The 12,522-nt window shown below is 43.5% G+C and overlaps 1 long non-coding RNA gene across 1 annotated transcript in view; it reads left to right on the top strand.

The window, feature by feature from the left end:
- Positions 1 to 11,731, top strand: part of LOC309371915 — a 399,586-nt gene extending 387,855 nt beyond the window's left edge. Inside the window, exon 3 of the long non-coding RNA XR_014169347.1 lies at positions 11,705 to 11,731. This is a non-coding gene — a long non-coding RNA (uncharacterized lncRNA). The remainder of the gene's footprint in view (positions 1 to 11,704) is intronic.
- Positions 11,732 to 12,522: the final 791 nt, after the last annotated feature.

Here is a 12,522-nt window from a genome sequence, read left to right as displayed (position 1 = left end):
TATCTTCACATCAATATGGAATACTTGATGGTTCAATTGACTGAATTTCTGGACCGCTTTTCAGCAAAAAACATTCACAAAAACTGTTTACCATTTTGGATGGCAGTGGCAGTTGTGGCCTGGTATAACTGTGGGCAACTGGAGGGGGGACAATAACCTCCTGGGCAGCTGGCTGGCTGGCACCATCAGCTCCAGATGGCTGCAAGGAGAGACAGGACTCCCCTACTTCTCTTGAATTTGATTTGGCCCATCAGAGTCCAGACTGCAGGGTGTGAATTTGGAAATGCACCTGGGTAAGCCTTTCAGCAGCACAGTCAGCATCGGGCATCCAACCCCGTATAAATTTGGCAGCACTTGGATGTAAGCAGGCTGTGTGTATGTACGACCTTGCTGTGATGTGACTCGCTGGTCATATTTTGGGCCAGGGAGGAATTTGCCTGCAGACCAACTAGGCTGGTTAGGAGGTTTTGGTGACCTCGCAGCAATTGTCACAACTTGTTGGCAGAAAAAGGCATTGAGTTTCATCCTTCATCTAATCAGGGGTGGGTACCCCTCCTCTCCTCCAGATCAAAGTATCATGGTGCCCCGGTAAAGAGGTCCAAGGGGAAATATTCTGTCCATATGTCCAAACAGGGTCTAATGGACCCTTGAACTTCCCAGTTGACTTCCTGGAGGGATCCATATTTGATGTGTGTCGTATGGGAATCTTTCATGCAGGATTGACTGATGAAGTTATCACCAGAGGTGGAGCATAAACATTGTGGCCAGAGCCATTGATAGCCTTCTCTTCCAGGAATTTGTCTAATCCTCTTCTAAAGCTATTCATGCTGGCAACTCTTCTGGGAGCAATTTAAATGGTTTAACTATGTGCTATGTGAAGAAGTAGTTTTTCTCATCTTTTTTCTGGAATCTTCCATTACAGTGGTACCTTGGTTCTCAAACACCTTGGTACTCAAACAACATGGAACCCAAACACTGCAAACCCTGAAGTAAGTGTTCTGGTCTGCAAACTATTTTTGAAAGTCAAACATGCTCCATTTTGAGTGTTACGCTTCCAAATTGAGTGCCACACTTCCGTTTTGAGTGTTACACTGAGGTCTGTCTGTTTTTGCTATTTATTTTGCGTTTTTGTTTTTGCGGCTCTTTTTGTTTTGTTTTTGTGCCTGTGTGGAACCCAGTTCATCTACTGATTGATTGATTGTGTGACTGAGGTACATTGTTTACTGCTTTCATTTTATGGATCAATGGTCTCGTTAGATAGTAAAATTCATATTAAACTGCTGTTTCAGGGGTTGTTTTTAAAAGTCTGGAACAGATTAATCCATTTTGCATTACTTTCTATGGGAAAGCATGCCTTGGTTTTGGAACGCTTTGGTTTTGGAACAGACTTCCGGAACGGATTAAGTTTGAGAACAAAGGTACCGCTGTATTCAGCTTCTTCTGATGTCCCTAGGTTTGAGTATTATGAGAGAGGGGAAAAACTGGAGTTCCTAAAATTTCACTGTGAGCCATAGTGGCCACCTGAGAACGCAGGAACAACACTGGGTGCAGGAATGCCCCCAGATGAAGAAATAACTCTTAAAAGGGAATGTGATCCCATCAAGGCCAGGTCCTCTCCCAGCTGACTGGTTAACTGACTTGTCTGCCATAAGGAACACCATTTTGTTGGGACTGACTGATTTCAGTCACCTATTCAGAGAAGCACCTGGGTCTGATAGAAACAAGAAATAAACCCCCCACCCACATTTTTTGCCTCGAGCAAAGAAATTTCAAAGCGGATAACATGTGAAATAACATGTGACTACAAAATATTACAACTTGGATTAATGAACGGAATTACGACAAAGATGTTAATCTTGTTTCGATGACAAATTGCTTGATGAATCATCCCCTACTAATAGCCAACATATATTCATAAATATGACTATCGAGGGGGAAACAACCCCTTAACATGATTAAAATAAAGAAACTGTTGGGTTGTAAAACAAATCAAATTAAATTCCTGCCCCCACCCGCTGTCTGATCATTGTGTCTGCTAATTATAAGATCAGTGTCACCGGCAATTCTGTTAGCATTTGTACTAGAGAAATGCACTTTTGAACCTTGTGGCAAAATAGTATTCTCTGACATTTACAACAGCAGGGTTCACATTCTGCAGTCATAGCAAGTGTTTTGAATCTTCTCCACTCCAACTCTGAATCCAAGCACCGCCAGTATCTGAAGTTTTTATTCCAAGTATGAATTCAGCCAACCACTTTTCTCACGAGCCATTCGCTTTCAGGATATGCACTGTAACTTTTAAATGGCTAGGACCAAATTACTAGGTTTGTACTGCATTCTTTTAAATTTTCAGCATTCATTTCTTCCCATTAATTTACTTACTGAGTTTTGTAATGGGCAGAAATGTACATTTGTTGGCTCTGCTCCCAAAGAAAACTTTGCCAGTGATTTAACTCAGTTATTCTACTCTTCCCTGTAGCACTAGACCAATGATGTCATCATTTGTACTTTGAAGTTGTTGTTGTTTAGTTGTTTAGTCATGTCCGACTCTTCGTGACCTCATGGACCAGAGCACACCAAGCACTCCTGTCTTCCACTGCCTCCTGCAGTTTGGTCAAACTCATGCTGGCAGTTCAAACTCATGCTGGTCCAACATGGTACTGAGGAAGAGCGGGGGTTAAGTACAAGTAGATTCAGAGCTGATGAAGCGGCTGGGCCAAAGCCGAAAGGATGCTCGGTTGCGGATATGCCTGGAAGCGAAAGGAAAGTCCAATGCTGTAAAGAAAAATATTGCATAGGAACTTGGAATGTAAGAACCATGAACCTGGGTAAGTTGGATGTGGTCAAAAATGAGATGGCAAGAATAAATATTGACATCCTGGGCATCAGTGAACTAAAATGGACGGGAATTTGTGAATTCAGTTCGGATGACCATCATATCTACTACTGTGGGCAAGAAACCCGTAAAAGAAATGGAGTGGCCCTCATAGTCAACAAAAGAGTGGCAAAAGCTGTACTGGGATGCAATCTCAAAAATGATAGAATGATCACTGTACTAGTAGGTAGAAACTTGGGCAAGAATGTGGTAAGTCCCTGATCCCTAAATCAGAGTGGTTAAATAAACTCCTAGAATATGCTGAGATGGCACAATTGACGAACAGACTGAGAGGCAATTTCAATCAATGCTTTACTAAAAAATGGGACATGTTTAAAAAATATTTATAGAATTACAATCACGGTGTGGCAACTATGGTAGCGTTTGAATGATTTCTGTGTAGCTTTCAACAAAAGATTAAAAATACATTAAAACATCAGTCATTAAAAACAGGGCTGCCTTCAGATGTCTTCTAAATGTCAGATAGTTGTTCATTTCCTTGACATCTGATGGGAGGGCGTTCCACAGGGTGGGCACCACCACCGAGAAGGCCCTCTGCCTGGTTCCCTGTAACTTGGCTTCTCGCAGTGAGGAAACCTCCAGAAGGCCCTCAGCGCTGGACCTCAGTGTGTTTTGTGTTTTAATATTCTGATTTTATCTGGACTGTCTTGCCAGAGTGGTGCATGCTCTAGTTATCTCCCGCTTGGACTACTGCAATGTACTCTACGTGGGGCTACCTTTGAAGGTGACCTGGAAACTGCAATTAACCCAGAATGCGGCAGCTAGACTGGTGACTGGGAGTGGCTACCGGGACCACATAACACCGGTCCTGAGAGATCTGCATTGGCTCCCAGTACGTTTCCAAGCACCAATTTGGTGTTGGTGCTGACCTTTAAAGCCTTAAACGGCTTCAATCCTGTATACCTGAAGGAGCGTCTCCACCCCCATCGTTCAGCCCGGACACTGAGATCCAGCACCGAGGGCCTTCTGGCGGTTCCCTCATTGCGAGAAGTGAGGTTACAGGGAGCCAGACAGAGGGCCTTCTTGGTAGTGGCAGCAGCCCTGTGGAACACTCTTCCTTCAGATGTGAAGGAAATAAGCAGCTATCTTCTTTTTAAAAGATATCTGAAGGCAGCACTGTTTAGGGAAGGTTTTAATATTTAATGCTGTATTGTTTTTAAAACTTGATTGGAAGCCGCCCAGAGTGGCTGGGGAAACTCAGCCAGATGGGCGGGGCATAAATTATTATTATTATTATTATTATTATTATTATTATTATTATTATTATTATATCTGTGAACCACCCTGAGACCTACGGGTACAGGCAGTATATACATTTATTATTAATAACAACAAAGCGTGTTCTCCTTCATGGAGAGCACGTGTTGTGGTGGGGTCTGCTTAGCCACCCCTCTGTTACCAGGCAGGGTCTCTAAAGATGGCCTGGGGCAGTGATTGGTTCACTGGGTTGCTGGGGTAAAGTTTATGTTGCAATTTTGGTGGGAGGGGTAAAATGTTTAAATACTCTGCACGCAGCCTGGAGCTTTCTCTTTGCTGCATGCAACGGATCACCCGCCCACCCGCCCTTGAGTAAGGGGTTGTTGCATTGACCTTGCTATGCCTGTCATGGGGTCGTCTGCCGTTGGGGCAGGGGCTTGGTAGGAATTTTGTCTATCTGGCTGATTGGCCGGGCCATTTGGTTTTTGCCTACTGCGTAGCAAATCGTCACAACTTGTAAGGTTGCGGTTAGGTATTGGTTATAAATTGGTGGAGGAGGGGTTAGGATAGGCTGGGCTTGCCCCTCCATGGTTGCTGCGGAAAGGGTATTCCGTTAAAGGAATCCTGGGGCTTGCCATCTTTTTTGTCCGATCCCTGGAATGGGACTAGGGCCGGCAAGCCTTCGGGGAGCAGGCGGGTGAGAATTGAGGGTCTGTGACTCAGCTCCATTTCTCCCCGACTTGCTTTCCCCCGCACTGTCTTTCAGTGGTGCCCGGAAGTCAGTTCTGTCCCCAGGCGGGGGGACAGATAGTCTTAACCAATGCCTAAACAACCACTCACGGTTTTGTATTTAAATAAAGTTGTGGCCAAAATTATGCCAAAAACCTTAAACAAAAATTAAGTGTGCGTTATTTGGGGGGTGGCTTGGGGACCTCGACACGCAACAACAACAACAACAACAACAACAACAACAACAACTAGGAGGCTTGTCAAGACTATGGGGTGCTGCCACATGTAGGTGCTGGGCAGCATTCATCCGGATGGGCCATGGGTCATGAGTTTACGGTGAAGTGGATGCAGTTCAAAGCTCTACTCAACCATGAAGCTCACACCATGGCTTTGACTTAAGCTTTCTTCATAAAATGGGATGACCCTATTACTCCAGCCTTAGAAGGATGGCGGGTTTCTGAATTCCATACTTTAACATCCCGTAAGTTAATTCACTTGAAGCAATGTCCTATTTCATTATAGAAACGTCTTACGCTTTACCTCAGAAACTTCTGGAGCCACAGCGCAATTGCTGTATTAAAATGCTGGTGAGAAGACTGCCCTATCTTTCAAATGCAGTGCTGAAGAATTATAGTTGGGAGTTTGGCATAGAGCTTACCTCTAATTCCCGTACACATTATTTTGTTAAGGTTTGCAATACTTTTGGCATGACAAATGCTGAAATAGAAAAGGGAAGTATACCCCAAAAGAAAATGGGAAAGGTAACAAAGAAGAAACTGGGACAAATGAGGTTTACTCATCTCCGGAGCACATTGCTGAACTGTAGCGTTCATTATCACATGATAGAGTAGCGACCATCAACTTGGATGTCTTTAAAAAGGAATTATATGAATTTATGGAGAATAAGGTTCTCAATGGCTGCTGCCCATGATTATCTATGTCTATATCCATATAATTTATTGCCCGCCCTACAGCAGCTGGACCCAAGGTGGGTTATGACAATTTAAAATTCAGAATTAAAAACTGTTGAAGCAGATTACAGTCACAAGAATAGGGTGGATCCTGAAAACACACATGTCTAACACCTGCCGGAACTCACCATGAACTCCTTCCTCATTCTGTTAGAATGGCAATGGTGTTCACCTGAGAGGTACCGGAACTGAGTTCCCATGAGTTCCTGCTGGGGGGAAAAGTCCTGGATCCCAGAGTAACAAAGAGCACTTTACTTTGTACAGTACATCTTATACACCGAATACCACTAGCGCCAACTAGTGACAATAACGGTCACGGCAGTTAGTTTACAATTACCAGATCCATATACAGTGATACTTCAGGTTAAGAACTTAATTTGTTCCGGAGGTCCGTTCTTAACCTGGAGTACCACTTTTGCTAAAGGGGCCTCCCGCTGCCGCCACGTGATTTTTGTTCTCATCCTGAAGCAAAGTTCTTAGCCTGAGGTACTATTTCTGGGTTAGTGGAGTCTGTAACCTGAAGCGTCTGTAACCTGAAGCGTCTTTAACCCGAGGTACCACTGTACAGTGGTACTTTGGTTCTCAGACTTAATCCATTCTGTTCCAAAACCAAAGCGTTCCAAAACCAAGGTGTGCTTTCCTATAGAAAGTAATGCAAAATGGATTAATCCGTTCCATTCCTTTAATAACAACCCCTAAAACTGCAATTTAACAGAAATTTTACTATATAACAAGACCATTGATCCATAAAATGAAAGCAATAATCAATGTACTGTACTATAAAATAAATAAGACAGTATTGTAGATGATTAAAGTTTTTTTTTAAAAAAAAATTTCTTACCTGCACTGATGATAGTCATTGTTTGGATGTGGGGGGGGGGGGGTTATCCATTTCCACAGTCACACAATCAATCAGTCAGTCAATCAATCAATCAATCAATCAATCAGTAGCTGAACTGGGATCCACACAGTCACAAAAACAAATTTCAGTGGTACCTCGGTTACATACGCTTCAGGTTACAGACTTCGCTAACCCAGAAATATTACCTCGGGTTAAGCACTTTGCTTCAGGATGGGAACAGAAATCGTGCAGCAGCGGTGCAGCAGCAGCAGGAGGCCCCATTAGCTAAAGTGGTGCTTCAGGTTAAGAACAGTTTCAAGTTATGGACGGACCTCCAGAACGAATTAAGTTCTTAACCCGAGGTACCACTGTACCTGAAAAAACCTCAAAAATAAAAACACAAAACTATATATAACAAAAACAAAAGTGACAAAAGCGACAAAATCCACTCCAGAAGTCTGTTTGACTTCCGAAATGTTCAAAAACCAAGGTGCAGCTTCTGATGGGTGCAGGCGCCCCAGAAACAATAGCCGACAACCACATCAGACATTCGGCTACCAAAAAACATTTGAAAACCGGAACACTTACTTCCAGATTTTCGGTGTTTGGGAACCAAGGCATTAATGAGAACCCAGGGACCACTGAACATCTTATACAGCTCTAATATCACTAGCGCCCACTAGTGACAATAACTGTCACTGCCGTTTACTTTACAATGTGATTCTTTGAGCACTTGCTGATGGGAACGGCCCTGTAGTACATTTGAAATAAACTTGTATTTCTTTACTTTTATAATGCTGGGGTGCGGGGGACAAATGAGTCTGCACAGGGATGGCACAGGTGGAAAGCAAAATATATTGAGCTACCTAAATGTATATACATGTTATCAGTCTCTGCCGTCATGGCTTTACAGTAAATATTTCCCAAACATTAATCTCTTCTGGGACCAGAAATAAACAAAAACCCCTTTTGGCTTCCAGAGGCAGGAAAGCAATGACAGATTTGGGTTGTTTGGCTTATCTCCTGTGTTTACCACAGAGTTTAAGCTATTGTGCTTTGTGATTAATGATTTACTAAAAAATAATCTCCTAGGATTACCTTGCCTTGTCAATACACCAGAAAACATGACCATCCATTCCTCAGGAGCTATGAAGAGAATTATCTGTATTTTAAGTAGAATTAAATGCATCACATCCTGCAACGAAACAGGAGTTGTCGGTGGGTTGGTTTTCCCCCTTGCTTTCTTTTTATCTCTCTGCTCTTTCCATTAGAGAGAGAAAAAATAACATTATCCATCTCTGTGTTGAAACACAATCCTGAAGATATTACCATACCATCGATGTCATTAGGATTAACCATTCTCTCAGCATTCCTCTTTTATTTCAATAGAAACCCATTATCTGTTTGTGCTAAGTATAACACAGCTGAAAAACAACTCTGCCCAAAATGCCATTTAGTTTTAAATAGACTCTTGTCTCTCCCCCTTTCATTTTTTCTTTGGCGTGTGTCTGTGAAGAACGTACATGTTAACGTATTGTTGAAAATACGTTTCAACAAAATTAACTTATCCTACAGTTTGGCCAAAATAGAAGATAGATTCTTCCCCTCCCCCCCCCCTTAAAAAAAACCCCTAAAGTGCTTAGCAGTGCAGAACCATAAGGGCATAAGCTATCCCTCCTCCCCAGTCACAGTGTTAATGCAGATTCTACTTGCTGCCATGTAAATGATGAATGTTTTTGAGACAGAGGAGTTATAATTACATCAAAACGGTATAAATGGGGGGAGAGACATATAATCTATCTCCCTATTACGGCATGAAATACCAGGATATTGCAACCATTTCTGCCAATTGGCCAAGGGAAAACACACACACCACCCTGTCTGTTCCTGAGACTTCAATGGCAGCTTGACTTGCAGGAATCAGGAGATGGAAGTTCTTCACTTGTAATGGGTCAACTGCCCTCAGCTGAATTGGGGTTGGGTTGGAATAAGCTATTCCTACTCCTCAAATTATCATGAGCCTAGGTTCTGATTCACCAACTTTTGGCGGATGAGGTTAGGAATTCAGAAGAAGAACATGGGTCGAGAAGTACTAGCTCTTAGAACTACAGCGGCACCTAGGGTTACAGATGCTTCAGGTTACAGATGCTTCAGGTTACGGACTCCATGAACCCAGAAATAGTACCTCAGGTTCAGAACTTTATTTCAGGATGAGAACAGAAATCGCTCAGCGGCGGTGTGGTGGCAGCAGGAGGCCCTATTAGCTAAAGTGGTGCTTCAGGTTAAGAACAGTTTCAAGTTAAGAACGGACCTCCGGAACGAATTAAGTTCTTAACCCTAGGTACCACTGTAGTCATAGACATCTCCACTGCCCCAGAAACCCCAGTCTAAGGCAAGCCCGGTGGCCCATAACTCGGCTCCACCTCCACCTCCCCGTCACAGCACTGGCGCAGGACAGCATCCTGCATCACGCTGGGGCAACCCCGGCCACGCCATGGGGCCTTGCAGCCAATCAGCTCTCTTGGGGGGCATGGCCATGGCCAATTTAAACCATGGCACAATGCTGTAGCTTCCTTTTTTCCAGCCTTGTGCCATGGATCTCCCGTCCTCCCACCCTTTCTCAGGTTGCGTCATTGGCCTTGCTATGGACTTTGGTTGGTCACCACTGAGGGGCCAGGTAGGATTTTTTTCCACTTGGCAAATTGACACCAGCCACTTGGTTTTCACCTACCTCGTAGCAATCGTCACAACTTTGTAAGGTATGGCGGTTAGGCATTGGAATAGTGATGTGGGGGGGGGGGAGAGGAGGTGTGCCATCACCTGCCCCTCCAAGATTAAGGTTATTCCATTAAAGGAATCCGGGGTGTGGATCTCGTCCAAAGCTAGAGGGGCTAGGGCCATACCATGACCCACAGGGGACCCAAGGGGTGCTCGAGTCAATCCGCATCAGCGGGGTTCCCCCTACTGGTGGTTTACCCTACCAGACTTCCTGCAAAGCAGGCAGGAGTCAGATATAGTCTGTTGTTGCCGATGCCTAAGCCAATACCACCCAAATTCTGTAACCAATAAAGTTGTGGCCTAAATTTGTCCATTAACATTAACCTAAAATTCCGTGTCCTTGTGTCTTTATTTCTCCTAGGGGTGGCTTAGGGGCCTTGGCACACAACTCTCTAGCCTGATGAGGCCACAGTGCTGTCCTCTCACTCCCCCAAATCACAATGAAACCACATCTCCTTTGCTTTAAGTATAATAGATTTAATTGACACAGAAATGGAAAATGTATGTGTATTAATGAAGGTTTAATTTTTTGGGGGGTAAAAATATCAAGTTTTGTTTTACTTGATATTGACTAGCACACGCCTTTGCTGAGATAAGGACTGAAATTGGGAAACGGGCCAGACTATTCTGAGTCATTCTAAACTGATCAGGATCATATGGCTATCCTTATTGTCATAAACCTTCAAAGCATGTCTCCACAGAAGCTTTCCCCCATCTGGCAAACAACTGTCAATTTTCTGTCACTCTGTTATTTCAACACAATCCCAAATTCTTCCAAAAATTAGCAGCAAAATAATTGGTTAAATGAAGATCTGTAGATGAAGGGGTCTCCAACCAACCAACCAACCAACCAACCAACCAACCAACCAAAAAGAGGTCAATTGTCTGCAGCTGGCAGGAGACACATCTTCACTTTTACCATTGTTGAATCCCTGATGACCCTTTGAGGAACCCCAGAGTTCTCAGGAACACAGACTGAAAATCAGTTCTCTGGGTAATCTCCAATATCCTTTCCACTTGGTTAGCAAGCAAATGCATTAATAGAGCCATGATGATAGTTCTGAAGCCACACTTCGTATGCACTGTTGCCTTCTTGACTCGGTGTGATTCAGCAGGTATATTTATTAGCAAAGAAAATACACATTTCATTCCATGTTAAATTTAAAGCAAGCACTTATTTTCCTATATATATAAAACCCCAGCTGCCCTCGTATTAATCATGTAACACTAATGTATTTCTTGTATGCTTTTACTTAGGAAGATGCATCACTCTCACTTGACTATTAAATGCCATAAATCATCCACTGATTGCTGAAGGGAAAGCTGCCATTGAACTTATTATTAAAATTCTGCCACCCAACGAAATACATGATTGAGGTGATTTCTCTGTGTCTGGGGGAAATTCAGCGATGGAGGACATCACTAAAACATATTTGCAAGAGGCTATAATTTTGTTTCCCCTGTACATAAAGCTACTCCTGAAAATACAGGTTTTCATCATAAGAAGGAGCTAAACATTAAAAGGGGAATCCAAGCGACCAACGTTTTCAGGCTACTTCCTATAGATTTCTCACTTGACATTTTTTGTTTGTTTGACCACTTCAGGCCATCTAGTGGAAGTGGCTCAGGGGAGGTATGTGATATAAGTGTCTGAACTGTCCTCCCCTGCTGATATATAAGAGCAGGGTGCAGACAGAGGCTCAACGCACGACTGAGTGCAACTGTCAAGTAGGAGGACTCTGTAGCATACCAGAGTCACGAACTAACCTTGAAGACGGAAGTGATTACAAGGTGAGTGGGAAATTTACTGATAAAAAGAACGAAGTTAACTCCATAAATAGAGGGCTCAGAATTGTGAATGGTTCTGTATCTAGAGTGGGGCAGAGAGATGTAATTCTAGATAACTTTGGATGCCCTGTGATGAGAAGAGTCCTGGACTTTCTCCAGCAGGAATGAAGTGCTCACCAGAACACCTTGGAGAATGGTTTGAGGGCTCTGAGGGTACGTTGAGACTTAGCAAAATGACTTATACTGAAGGGAAATCAGTGGGCAGTTGTCAGACCCTCCAAGTATCCCTATTTTCCAGGGACTGTCATGGATTTACAGAAGCTGTCCCAGCTGCTGATGGGACCCCTCTTTTCCTTAGGACATGCCGATTTTTAGTGGAGAAATGTTGGAGGATATGGTAGAATGTCCTTATTTTCATGAGAGAAATGTTGGAGGTTAGGGAGTTATCTGACCCCTGAGTCAATGAGATAAGTACCGTATTTTTCGCTCTATAAGATGCACCAGACCACAAGACGCACCTAGTTTTTGGAGGAGGAAAACAAGAAAAAAAATATTCTGAATCTCAGAAGCCAGAACAGCAAGAGGGATTGCTGCGCAGTGAGAGCAGCAATCCCTCTTGCTGTTCTGGCTTCTGGGATAGCTGCGCAGCCTGCATTCACTCCATAAGATGCACACACATTTCCCCTTACTTTTTAGGAGGGAAAAAGTGAGTCTTATAGAGCAAAAAATACGGTAATTATGCAACCTGAAGGCAGCCCTGTACGTGGATTTTTTTTAAATAAAAAAATATTTAATGTTTTATTACATTTCTATATGTTGGAAGCTGCCCAGAGTAGCTGGGGCAACCCAATGAGATGGGTGAGGTGTAAATAATAACATTATTATTACTATTATTACCGTATTGGCCCGAATATAAGACGCACCTGCAATTAAGCCACACCTTTTAAAATTCAAAGCTTATTTGTGGGTGCGGCCTGCCTTCTGGCACTACTGCCCTGAACGGGGAGGGGGGCTGGGGCTGGGTTTTGAGTGCGCTGCGGGTGTGCCTCCCAGCATTCCTGCCTCCCAGCACTCCTGGCACTCCATCCCCAAGCCGGTGCTGGCTGCCCCGTCTCCTGTTCAGAGCTGTAGAGCTGGGAGGCGAGCACGCAGGGCACTGAAAACCGAGGAGGTAAAGTCGGTTATGATTCATTGGGCTAAAGATTTTGGGTATAATATACAGCTGAGTATATGGAAACTATGGAAAGAAGGTTTAAAGTTTACTGCGTGCAATGCCTTAAAAGACAATGTGATGAAAATGATGTATAGATGGTATATTACAC

The sequence above is a fragment of the Podarcis melisellensis genome (genome assembly GCF_964234715.1).
Source record: "Podarcis melisellensis genome assembly, chromosome: 6".
NCBI classification, from domain to species: domain Eukaryota; kingdom Metazoa; phylum Chordata; class Lepidosauria; order Squamata; family Lacertidae; genus Podarcis; species Podarcis melisellensis.
Note: the sequence above shows the minus strand (reverse complement) of the source record. Positions and strands in the feature narration are given on the sequence as shown.